General features: G+C 42.8%; 2 long non-coding RNA genes across 3 annotated transcripts in view; one reads left to right on the top strand and one right to left on the bottom strand.

Annotated features, from left to right (window-relative positions):
- The window catches only part of LOC147824916 (uncharacterized), a 187405-nt gene that overhangs the window by 55583 nt on the left and 119284 nt on the right, over positions 1-12538 (top strand). For both annotated transcript variants that reach the window (XR_015441615.1, XR_015441614.1), the window contains one exon: positions 8676-8726. This is a non-coding gene — a long non-coding RNA (uncharacterized LOC147824916). The remainder of the gene's footprint in view (positions 1-8675; positions 8727-12538) is intronic.
- Positions 5090-12538, bottom strand: part of LOC147824917 (uncharacterized) — a 58428-nt gene continuing 50979 nt past the window's right edge. The window contains exon 2 of the long non-coding RNA XR_015441616.1: positions 5090-5755. This is a non-coding gene — a long non-coding RNA (uncharacterized LOC147824917). The remainder of the gene's footprint in view (positions 5756-12538) is intronic.

Here is a 12538-nt window from a genome sequence, read left to right as displayed (position 1 = left end):
TGAAGATTACTAACTTCTGGCAGAGGATACCCGACAGGGAGAGGCTCAGCCAAGCAAGATGGCTACTTGGTTTAGAGCACAAGAAGGGAGATAGAAGGTGGGTGAATATGGGTCTATTTTTTTTTTTTAATATGGGTCTATTTTTAAAAAGCTTTGCACACAGGATTTGCAAGGATTTGGGTGTGAATGTGTAACAAAAGGAGAGTCAGGAGTGATTCTGGACTTCTGAGTTGAGCCTGCAGCTGGCTGGATGCCTGCTGTTTGGGCTGCTGCATTTGGGGAGTTGGGGGCAGAACAGACCATGGTGGGGATCAGGGGAACAGGTCTTATATATCTGGTTTGATAAACATCATAGACATCCTGGGGGAAATGTCCATTGAGCAGTAGGACAGCTGAAGTTTGGGATTAAGTTTGAGAATCAGTGGTAGAGAGATGGCAGGTGAAGATAAGCAATTGGCTAGGACAGTCCAGGACATTGGCAAAAGTAAAGAGAGAAGGCAGATGCTGGAGCTTGGGTCCTGCAATGCTGAAAAATTAGGAAAGGGATCTAGGAGACCAAGGAGGAGCAGCCAGTCTGAGCATTAATGAGCCTTCCATAGCAACAAGCTTCTTCTTCAGGAGACCTGTCCTCAGTTTACCTTGTGCCTTTATTTTGAGGCAGGTACGCAGTACATTTTTCCTGTCTCTTGGTGGAAGTGCTGCCATTTCTTAGTGAGTTTGGAGCAAGAGTTTTTAGATAAAAGAAAGACATCCCCAGAGGACAGACCTGAGAGAAATGAGCCAACAGAGACCACCTAGGAGTGGGAGTTGAACCCTGGAAAGGGGTTCTGTGGTGAAATGCAAAGGACTCAGCAGAAATTGCCTCTCCCTGAAGCCTTTTTTCTGGGGGAGGGAGAGCCTATTTTGTTAAATGGTTTAGGATAGGGGATGGGGCTTCCTTTTTCTTTATAAGCACCTTTATTTCTTTTTGAGGAGGGGGTGGGGGGAACAACTGGTTGTTCGGTACCAAGGGGCCAGAGTAGAGGGTAGGAGTGCCACTCTCTCTTTAGTTTAAGTTTTTGACCGTTTTTGTTTTTAAAAGACTTTGAGTTTCATTGGTTCCCCACCACACACCAGCAACCCCACCCCAGGATCCTGATTTTCTGAGAAGTCCTTAGAACCCCCACCATCCACTCTCTTCACGGTCTTCTCCACTTCATCCTCTGTACTTACCACAGTGTTTTGCACTTGACTATGTATCCTTCACTCTCTTCTCATCCTCCCATCAGGCCCTAAATGGTGCTAACGAGAGAGGTTGAAGAGGTGGATGGAGGGGCAGGGATGGAGGAAGAATAGGAAGGATGTTACCTCTTATGTTAGTTTTTACTTTTTGGTACCGGGAATTGAACTTGGTACCCCGCACTTTTGAGGCAGGAGACAGCACCACTGAGCTAAATCCCCAGCCTTCTTATGTTATTTTTTAAAAAAATTATTTGGTGGCAGCAATGTACCTGTTCCTATCACTGTTAGAGGCCTAATTTTATATCTATAAATACATTAAAAAGCAAATCAAACTTGAATGTACAAGTTTAAATTATTGTCAAAGTTTAAATATCTCTATATTCTTTATGAATGCAATAAAGGGACTTAAATGGGAAAAAATGGCAAACTCCAAAACAAGAGCTCCAAACTTGGGTCCCTTGGTGCATGGATTGGAATTGGAACATCTGAAAATGCCCTGAAATGACTGTCAACCCCCCGAATGATATGTGCACTTATCTGGGTAGAGGGTGCATAGTTTACAATGGATTTCTAAGGCAAGACTAAGCAATATTTGCTTATCAAGCCTAGGAAGGGAACAAGTCCTTTTACCCAGATTTAAATTTACAGAAACTTGGCAAACTAAAAATGAATAAAGAATCCAAGTACCTTAAAAATATTCCCACTGGGGAAACAAAAACCGACCCTTGAAACAGAGAAATGCAAATGAGGCAGTGTGCAAAGAGTACTTTCCATCACACATCTGTCCAGGCCATTAACTACTGAGACGAGAGTTGGCTAATTGCCAGCCTGCATGAAGAACCAAGCTACATCAGTACTGGGACTTGAGACTGAGCAAAAATGATAAAATCACTTCTCACCAGGGCGACTCAGGAGAGACGCTCTGGGGCACGCTTCTTTCTGCAGCCATTGCACTTCTCTTTAGTGTTTGTGGGTAGTCCCTGAACTAGAGGGGCAGACTATTGTCAGTCGGGGTTTCTGAGACACAGAGCCAAGCGTGAGCCTCCCATTTCCACCCAGGGTGTACACGTTCACACGCTCAAGACTGAAAAAGACACTGGGTAATGGGAGATATTTTTAGAATCAGATTCAACACCAAGATATATTTTCCTGGTGGAAAGTGCTCTTGATTAAGCCAGGTATACTTGTATATATATATATTTTTACCCACTGCAGGGCAGAGAGAATGTTTATACTGTCTTTTGTGATAAAACATCATGGTTACAAATAATCCTGGTACAATGGGTAGTAGTGCCTATTTCAGAATGGCTGTTTCCCCTCAGAACATGGGAGGACACCATCCTCAGCTTCCTCGAAAAGCAAAGAAATGCCAGGTCTAGTACACACGGTAACCAGAAAGCTCCACTCACTTCAGATATGTTATTTTACAAGAAATAGCGTTGCTATGCTTGGAAAAACCCTTTTTGTTGGGCCTGGAAAAGCTACAGTGTTTTGTGGGCACCTATCAGGCCCTGATGGGATATTAGGGTGGAAATGGTGGAGCAAGGAGAGTGTTTATCACCCCGGTTACCTCTCTAGCACAGACCGGAGGGCCAGTGCACTGAGCAATGGAAGCCTTCCCACCTGCTGTGCCATGGACTCAACTTGACTGGTTGGGTGGGAAATTGGCTAGAAAGCATTTGTTTGCTGAAGGCAAAGCCTCCTTTGCATAGAGTCACATTTTGGACTAGTTTTGGTGAATGGTCCCATTTCTAGAAAAGGGGAGTTTTCATGGTTGTAACTGTTCAGAAAGCATTTGAGCCTTCCTGACTTCAATTTGACTCCCATGGGAGAGTAGAACTGTGTACTTGGAAAGTGTTTAGGGCGTTTCCCCAGTGTTGCTTCTGTAGCACCTGTCTTTGCATTTTGTCTAGATTTTGCTTTGCAAAGAACTAGTGATACACATTTCAAAATAGCCAAAAGAAGTAAGAGATGTATTGAGTACCCAGACTTAGAATTCCTCCACCTCTGCTTCTCTAAGTTATACCTCCCTTGACCTTCGAGGAACATTCTCCTTGACCACATATAAGCAAACCCCAGGAGGACACAAGGGGTTGCTTGTTTGTTTAGAAGATCTTCTGTTTCGACGATAATATTTTCCAAGCATGAAGCCATTTCACAGTTTTTAATCTCTATACTTCAGCCTGATGTTTCCCCTATACAATCAGACCATAAAATTCACATGATGTCCTGGCACAGGACAGAGGAAGCCATGGAAATGTGCCATGGAGGTGGCTTCCGAGAGGGCAGGTGGCTGTGAAAGTCTAGGTGTCCTCACCTGGGCCTGTGAGGGGGCCGGAGACCACACCCTGGCCCATGGGGGCTTCATCAGACATGGCTGGTGCCTTCAAATTTATATTCCTTTCTCAGGGTGCTATTTCTCTTTGACATAAAAGTTCAATGAGTATCAGAAACTATGCTGACACTTTACACACATTACCTCTGATGCTTATAGGATTCCTGCAGGCCAGGGTAATTGCCATGTCACAGAGAGGTTAATTTGTCCAAGTTGGCTCAGCTGAGTGACAGAATGGTGAATGCAGCTTGGTGCTTTAAGTCGAGGCCAAAGTTAGGGCTTTTGGTTGGGCCTTTTTGCTTCACCCCAGGTGTGCATATGTGTGACAGACAGCGAGGGGCCAGGCCTGCCTCTGTGTGTGCTAACAGAGCCCTGTGGGGGCCATTCTAGTACAGACTTTCAAAGGTACCAAAAAACTGCAGTCTAACCAACAATATCAGGGACTTTGGTGTCCTTTTTGATCATATCAAAAATGCTAGGACTACAGCAGATAAAGATGAGTGGACATCATTTAGAGAAAACTCCACCTTAATCTGTTGATGTCTAGTCCAGCTACATCTTCTCCAACTATTACAAATGGAAGCTTGTTTGGCCTATCTGATCATGCTTTTACGTGGACCCTGAAAGTGCTCACAGGAGCTGGGTGGTCACATCTAGACACTACAATTCACATGCTAGGCCACTAATGAGGGAAAATGAATGTTGAAGTAGCTCACAAAATAGAGCTTTGCCATTGGAAACCAGTGCCTTAAATAATTAGTTACAATAACATCAAGGCCAATGCTTAATAAATGGAGGAAGGCATTTCATTTCTTCATGTTTATGTAGAAACTGTACTTTGCTATGGAAATGAGATACTTGAGGCCACACATTTCTGGGCATTTATAGCATCTCTCAGGTGTGCAAAGTCAGTATTCTGCCTTTATGAAGTTTTCTGGGCTGCGTTTCAAGTGCCCCAAGCTCCTGTCCTGACATGCCTGAATAACTGTTGTCTAAGGCTGGGCACCTTATAGTTAGTCTTCTTTTTGAGCACTTGTTTCTTTTTAGTGAAAAAATACATGTTTTGTCTTTTTTTTCAGTTTCAATAAAATTCTAAAGTACTGCTTGCCACTAGACCCAATGAGTGGTGCTATGAGAACCATCCAGTTAGTAGGAGGAAGCAAAGAGGTGAAAGAGCTGCCAATGAAAACTATGATAGTGGTCATCATTAAGTTGTATATGAGCCATTTTCAAGACTGATGAAAATCTTTGAACAAACTGCTGGGTAACATTTTGTTAATAACGCACCTGGTCCTGGGCTGTGGTAGGTCATAATATGGCAGGACAAGGATTCAAGCTAGCTTTTTGTTTAAAACCATGTTTGCGAAGTTATATTTCCTACCTATATCCCATCCTCTCTCAGCCTCCCCACCTGCACCCAAATATAAACTGGAAAGGTCTTGAAGCCCAGATCATTGGTAGGCTAGAAGCATTAATTACATTTATAGCTCAGGTTATAACGGGCTACAAAAATTTCCTGCTGTAATTGGAATATAGATTCAACAATTTTATTGAATGTCAAAGCACATTATTCCGCACAGCTGCTAGAGAGGCACTGCTGAACTGCTGCTTCTCTTCCATGACAAACACCTATTAAGCAGTCAGCACAAACTCTTCCCTTACAGCCTCTGACATCACCCTCAGGGCAGGCAGACACAGCACAGCAAATGCTGAATTGCGTATGAAAATTATAGTTTGATTGTCTATACAACTGAAGGTTTAACTCGAACTCCTGCCTCCAACCAAGCTGTATAAAGAAGCAATTCTTCTCATAGAACAAATAAGCACAGTACACTATTGTAATCTAAGAAACAGGCACTATTTATGTATTGGAAAGCTTGCTCTCAAAAGGGCTAACAGTCCAATGGCTCAGAAGCCACTTTTCTAGCAGCTGTAGAAAGAAAGCTGTAGAAGTCACAAATAATGAGATGCTAGATGCAGCAGAGACAGATGACCATGGCACCAAGAGAAGCCTTCCTCCTACTGCAGCTGCTGCCCATCAGTTCAGCAAGCACGACTCGTAGGTGGGCACCATGTACTTGATGTTGATAAAGGCATCCTCCCCTCCATAGCGCTCGAAGGCTTCCAGTGTCTCCTGGATCAAGTCCCCGATGTTCTCCCTCTTCTGCTGGCTGTAGTCGATGCCATCTCCGGAGTTGACTGAGTCATGCAAACACACAAAGAAGCCAGTTATTTCTCTGCAGTTTCTCCCAAAGCCCTACACACCTGTCTAGGCATTTTCTCTGAATGCTTGTTAAGAAGCACAATCGTTTAATGTTTTCACAGGATCTTGCTGAGACTTAGGACTGGTGAAAACTACACAAAAATATCAAATCCCAGCATGGAACTGATGAAAATTAATCTAAAATAAAGAAAAAAACCCAACAGAGTAAATGACGGTAAATTCATCACAGTTAGAAGATATTTCAAGGCAGGGGTTCTCCTCTCCATCTTACTACTGCACAGAGCGTTCTCTTGGGCCTGGAGTTTTCCACAATCACAGCATGGCATATTTAGAAGGAACAGTCTATCATCAGAGCGGGTAGCTGGTCCCATGTAGTTTAAAATAGATATATTTTGAAATGAGAGACTTAACCCATCCCTGTGTCTTTGCTGTTTACATGGTAAAATTTTATTCTGTTATCAGTGATCCAAGCATTTGGCTATCTGCAATTATCTTGATGGGGTATGAGAGTGGAAGGAAAGTGCTCTCTCTGCCATGGCCACACATGAATAACCACTGAACCTTTGCATGACTGTTGGTAGGTGTGGCTTCCTGGGGAATTGGTGTTGCTACCAGTTTTAGGATCTCCAAGCCTAGGGAGGCAGGTCAGCCACAGTGGGGTGACCCCAGTAGAGGCCCAGCCACCCAGAGCTTGGAGCAACCTCTGTGGCTGCCTTGAGATGCTTCGAGAGAAGTCCTAAAGTGGCCTGGGAAGACTTCAGGAACCTGTATCCAAGATCCTCTACTCTACTCTGCAAAGTCAATGTCAAATCATTTGGATGAGAGATCCCTGATTGCACCTGGACTTGGAGAGTCCAGAGGAATTACTGTGACTGTTGGGGTTGAACAAAACCCAAACCCCTTTGCTTTCATCCAAACTTCACAAATTCTACATTTTTTCCCTCCATACATAGTCATTCCATGCTTTCTCTACATCTTTTCACATCTCTGATGATATCACTCCCTCCACAGGTACATCATTATTGTCCCATTTCCCCCTTCATCTGTGAAGGAAGAAAGCACAGGACAGCAGAGCAGGCTGGGAGGAGCCAGGGGCAAGGATGTGCACTCACTTCAGTTTGCAAGGAACCACAGCGGAACATGGAAACCTGCATCTCACAGGAGGGAGGTCTTGGTTCACATGTATTTCAAATATGGCCCTAAAGTATTTATCTAAATTAGAGTTTAAAATGGTATTCAAACAAAATATCCTCAGTTGTTTGGGACATTTCAAAAAGACTGGGGAGTGATTCAGACCAGAATAAATATAGCAAATTAAAATCACATACATCATAGACAAGCAGTTCTTTTGCTTGATTTTTCCAGAAACTTCTTAGACAAACATCCCTGTCTTCTAACAGCAAAAGTGTCTCAATTAGTTTCTATTGGTAGTGGTGAAGGCAGGAAGAAACATTATTGATTTAAAAATATATATATTTTGAGACATACAGCTGTGAAGTATATTAATTTTTCATGAAAATAAACTTATATGGCTTAAAATGTTTATAATATGGAACAAATAAGAGATAGGATTTTTGAAAAAGGGGTCTTGCCCTATTGTTTTTGAGCAAAATGACAGATATACTTTTTAAAAAACATAGACAAATGCACATTTGAAGTAAACAGGCTTATTTATTTTTTATTTTTTATTTTTTTGAAGCAGGGTCTTGCTATGTAGTTCAGGCTGGCCTTAAACTCATTATGTAGCCCAGGCCGTCCTCAAACTCACAGAGACAGCCTTCCAAGTGCTGGGATTATAGACATGTGGCACCATACCTGGTTTAAACAGGCTTTTTTGAAAGATTGATGTGCTGGCCTGAGAAAAGAGGGGTGCAGTTAGGAAGGACACAGGGTTGTGATTCCTCATGGGGAGCTGTGCAAAAGGACAGGGTCTCTGAGTTGAATTTAGAGAGAAGAAAGGGGAAGATTGGGTTTGACAGGGTGAATGTGGTTGTTCTTGGTTACAGGTGTGAGAAAAAATATTAAGGAAGAAAATCTGAAGGGGCCAGGACAAAAAGCAACAAAGGCAGGAGGCTGAGGCAGGAGATCTAAAGTTCAAACCCAGTCTGGGCAACTCAGCAACATATATTTTTTTTTTCTTCAGCAGCATATTTTCTCTCAAAATATTTAGAAAAGGGCTGGGAATGTAGATCAGTGTGAAGGCCCTCAATTCAATCTCAGTAGCAACAATAACAACAACAAAACAAACAAACAAAAAGAAACAAACAAAAAAAACCCCAAAAGCAACAAAGGAGTCAAGGCAAAGGCCCAGGAAGGAGAACGCTGACATTGTGTGACAATGGAGGTGGATAATGGAGAATGTATCTGTAAGAAACACAGCAATGTCCCAAGATTCTACTTGGAGGGGGAAGAAGGTCCCAGGAGGTTTTGGCTGACCTTTAGGTTCTCCCCCACCCCCCAAGTTACGCTCCTGATAAACTGCTGCTTGAGGTCTTTGGGGCACTGGAGGAGAATGTGGCGGGGTCTGTTTGTATAGCGGAGCCTAGAGTGCACCCCCCAAGGGCACATGGAAAATATAATGGGGATGAGACAGAGTTGTGACAGCCTTGATCCAGTTCCTTATGGACAAAGATCTGTATATTAACCACTAGTAAATGGTGCCTTTTGTTGGCATATCAGTCAAAAGGTCAAGAACTGAATAGATCACAGGACAAACATAGTTTCCTGATGGGAGCCAAGGGGGTGTGGAAAGTCCACACACAATGGAAAGCCTAACACACCCTGCCTCCCAGATAGCAGTAATGACAAGCAACACTTTATTTCTTGTTCTTACTTTTTAAAATACATTTAACTGTAGGAGTAAATAAACTATGTAGCTTTTTTGTTTCTCAACAGTGTGGAAACCCAAATGATAAGAGAACAGAACAGAAGTTGCTTATTCAAAAAGTGAGTTGGAGTTGGAATATTTTGTGGTTGCAGAATGTGTATCATTGGGGCAGAAAAAAGACCAAAAAAAAAAAAAAAAGCGCATCTCTTATTTTGTATGCTGTAACAATGACACTGCACAGTTTAGTGTCAAACTATGTCGAGAGGCAGGTAAGTAATGGGATCTCCATTTCAGAATCTGTGATACTGTCAGTTTCTTTGAGAACCTGAAATTGAGGCGATTAGTTTGAGCTCACCATTTTAAATGCATATGACGCTGTTGGAAAATATGTTTGTGAGAATAGGACACTTTAAAAAAAACAACCAGATGGTTATTTACAATTGTCAATTCTGATCAGGACGATGACATTTCAATTTGGGAAGCTAGGAGTCTATTTTATGTTTAGCAGCTAGGAAAATACATTGATGATGGAAAAGATATGTTTTATTTATAGCCAAACAAATAGGGATATATAAGGGCTTAAACCAGACTTTGCACTTCTAAAAGTACGCTATATAAACAGGATAGAACAAGGGATCTAGTGCCTGTTCTGAGAGATTCTCGTAAGCGGGAGGCATTGCAAAAACTGCCTGAAAGTGGTTCCTGGTTAAAAGTTATTTTAAGTGCATTTACCACTCTGAACACTGAATTTTCTTAAGCAATATGTTTAAGCATTAAAAATATGCAAATTATTTGTCTCTAAACTTTTAAAAACTGGCCTAACAGTTTCTTTTGGATGTCATTTGAGTCAGAATGGGGACATATGTATGTGTCCCAGTCCCTGTCCACTGATGGCATCTTCCTGGTGCATGAACCCACCTTATGGCTATGAAGAGACTATCATAACACCTTGACCACAAGGCCACCGGAAAGGGCAGTTACAAAAGACACATTTGCATTTCACACAGATACCTGCCACTCAGAGGGCAGGGGCCAAGAGTGGCCTGGGTTTATGTAAGATTTTGATGAAATATTTTCTCCTGTGCTTTCAATTTCTACTCTGTATAGAAGCTTCATTCTTTCCCTTTCTTTAGTTACTACTATCACAGGAAAAAAGAGAAAAATACTAAAGGCCCAGGGAGCAAAGCTAGAAAGGAAGGACAATTCTGGTGGTTAAAGTAGGATCTTTCTAAGTAGGATCTTTCCAAGCCTGAACTACGGTAGGTAAGGAAGCTTGGGAAGAATGCCCCTGGCAGTGAGAAGGACAGCAGCTACTGTTCCTGGGTTCTCTCTCTGAAGAGGGAACACTGCAAGCCCTGAGGGTAATCGGATACAGGAAACACAAAGGCCCTTGCTTTGGGGAGCTCACCAGCTAGTGCAGGCTGCCTATTTAACCACCTCCCCGTGAAGTGCAGTGAAGTTTGGGCCCATTGTGGAGAACGGAGAGGTGTATGTACAACAGGCTCCACAGCCTCCCTGCCATATGCCCTTGGTGTGGTGTGGCCCTAGGCATGGGGCCCTGTGCCTTGAGAGATCTCTGACCCACTTGCTTTAGTCAGAGCTCAAGACTCTTGTGTAAGAGACAGGAAAAGCAGTAAAGAATGTGTGGCTGTTCCCTGGGAGGTATTATTTATTTGATACCTAACAGGTGAGGTAATTTATGCAATTTATCTGGACTTTCTGGCATTGACTAAGGAAATAAATAGGCCTGATCTGAAGGAAGAAGCACTCTGTTAGTCTGGACAATGTCCTGGCAGAGGCAGTGTGGCACTCTCTGGGAAAGGCAAGGTTACAGCAGGAGAACAGTGTCACTGAGTCCATAGGCAGAACATCCCTGTCCAGCTCCCCTGTCATGCATGCCTGGAATGGCCAGAGGATCTGAGGCTTTCAGAAGTCAATGCACCCAATGTTCTTAAATAATACTAGAACCACCTGAGTGGCCAGGGAATGATGGGGAGTGACTCAGACCAGGTCCAGAGTTTCCTGACCAGTCTTTTCTCACACTGCACACTAACTTCTAGTCTTACAACTTCCAGACCTCTAACCTCACAAAATTCCATAAAGAAACAGTTCACGTTGGCTCTTGAACACACATTGGTGCTTTAAATAACTGTTGAAATTAGGACCTGTCTCAGAGGACTAGAAGGATGAGTAAGCAGACAGAACAGCACTGCCCTTAGCCTTGGGCAGTCCTGGGTATACAGGGCAAGCCAATTCTCAGCACACCTGAGGCTGAATTGCAGTTGTAAAGCTGAGGCTTTGAAATAAATTGCTGCAGAGGCATGATGGTTTAGCGGCACCCTCCTTGCTCTACTGCTGCTTCTCTGGCCCTCTGTGTGTGGAGTGCGTGTTGTCATCATAGCCACTTTGCATATACAATTCTTGCTGGTGAGACCAGCCCAAGTCCAGACTGAAGCTTTGAGTGTTCATGGATATGAAGCAAACTGCAAAAGCACTTGCCATACTGTTCCCACTGATGGGCATGTATGGGGTACTCAGGGCACCGCCTGAGCACCAGGACCCTGGTGCTTGCTCGTGGGGCCAGGTAAGACCCTGAGCCAGCACAGAGCACTGGAGAAAAAGTGTTAACACAAGAAAAGCATCATTTCTGGATCAGAAAGACTTTTTTTTTTTGATTCTCAAAGGCTGAACAAAAATGTTTCAAGTTTCAAGAGCTCTAAAGCCTCACTGGAAGGACTTTTACCTGTTGAGACCTGTGATGCCTTTGATGGCATCAGTCACAGCTAACTCTCCTGCTTCCCATTGGGTGGTAGTGATGTCATTGCTGTGGCACAGAGGGAGACTCAGCCCTGGTTCAGGTCTTGGCAAGTGTGTGCAGGAACAGCCTACTGCGAAAGTCACCATTAGGGGATGTTTCTTGGTGAAAGAACCATCACACAGTTTGTGTTGGATGATTGACTCTAAATGCATTTTCCCTTTGGGTTTAGTGGATTTTGCTGCCAGATAATTGAGATGGCCAGAACAGCAATTTCCTGTTTGTATGAACTGATATTTAAGCAGATATATCAGTTTTAGTGCAATAAAACTAAAGTTTTTCAAAAGAAATTTATTCAAAGGAAAATTTTTTTCATTTAAAAAATTTCATTAAAAGAACAATGTTTACAAGTTTAGAAATGGTTGTTTTTGATGTTTTTCTTTTTAATTTGAATTAAGAAAGGGGAGAAAGAGGGACATGGATATGTTTATCTTTAAGGTAGTTTCAACTCTAATACCTAAAATGTCAACATCTGTTTTGCCATAAATAGCTGTTACTTGGAGTTGGATTCACTTTATAGAACTAATTTTAGGTATTCTAGAATAAAAGGGTTTTTTTCCAGGAAGTTGGGGTGATCACAGGGGAAACAACTGTGAATTCCAGTCTGACCTTTGCTGGAGGTGAGGGGATGGAGAAGGAAGGGAAGTGGGAGGGGATGTGATGAAGTTCATTTTTCTACGATGGGTAAGAGAAGGAGACTTGGGGGTAAATATTACGAGGACAGCTGCTTTTAGAATCCTAAATATTTCTTTTCATTTTCTTAGCTTTGCTTTTACTTTGAGGGAACTGAATCATAGCATGTGCCACCTCACTGGGAATTCTGGGTGTCCCTGTTTTGGGGCCATGCTTAGCCTCTGCTTCCTTGGCTAACTCTGTACTATCTTCCAGCATGGAAGGATGACCTTACCACAGATATTTCCAAAGTCTTGGTTCATGGGTGTGTGAATCAAAGTTGCAACCCCAAACTTAAAACAACCATAGCATCTGGCATGCTAGGGATGCCCAGGGACTTAAATAGTTCAAATCTCCTCAGATCTTGTTGACATTAATGAAATTCACAAGACTTCTTTCCTCTGAAGATGAAAGCTTTGAAGCAAGCCCTGGGTTCCCAGCTGG

Source organism: Heterocephalus glaber, unplaced genomic scaffold (assembly GCF_053883595.1).
Source record: "Heterocephalus glaber isolate CG9 unplaced genomic scaffold, H.glaber_assembly_v1.0 deba00001524, whole genome shotgun sequence".
NCBI lineage: Eukaryota > Metazoa > Chordata > Mammalia > Rodentia > Bathyergidae > Heterocephalus > Heterocephalus glaber.
The sequence above is the reverse complement of the archived record's forward strand: the minus strand, read 5'-3'. Positions and strand labels throughout refer to the sequence as shown.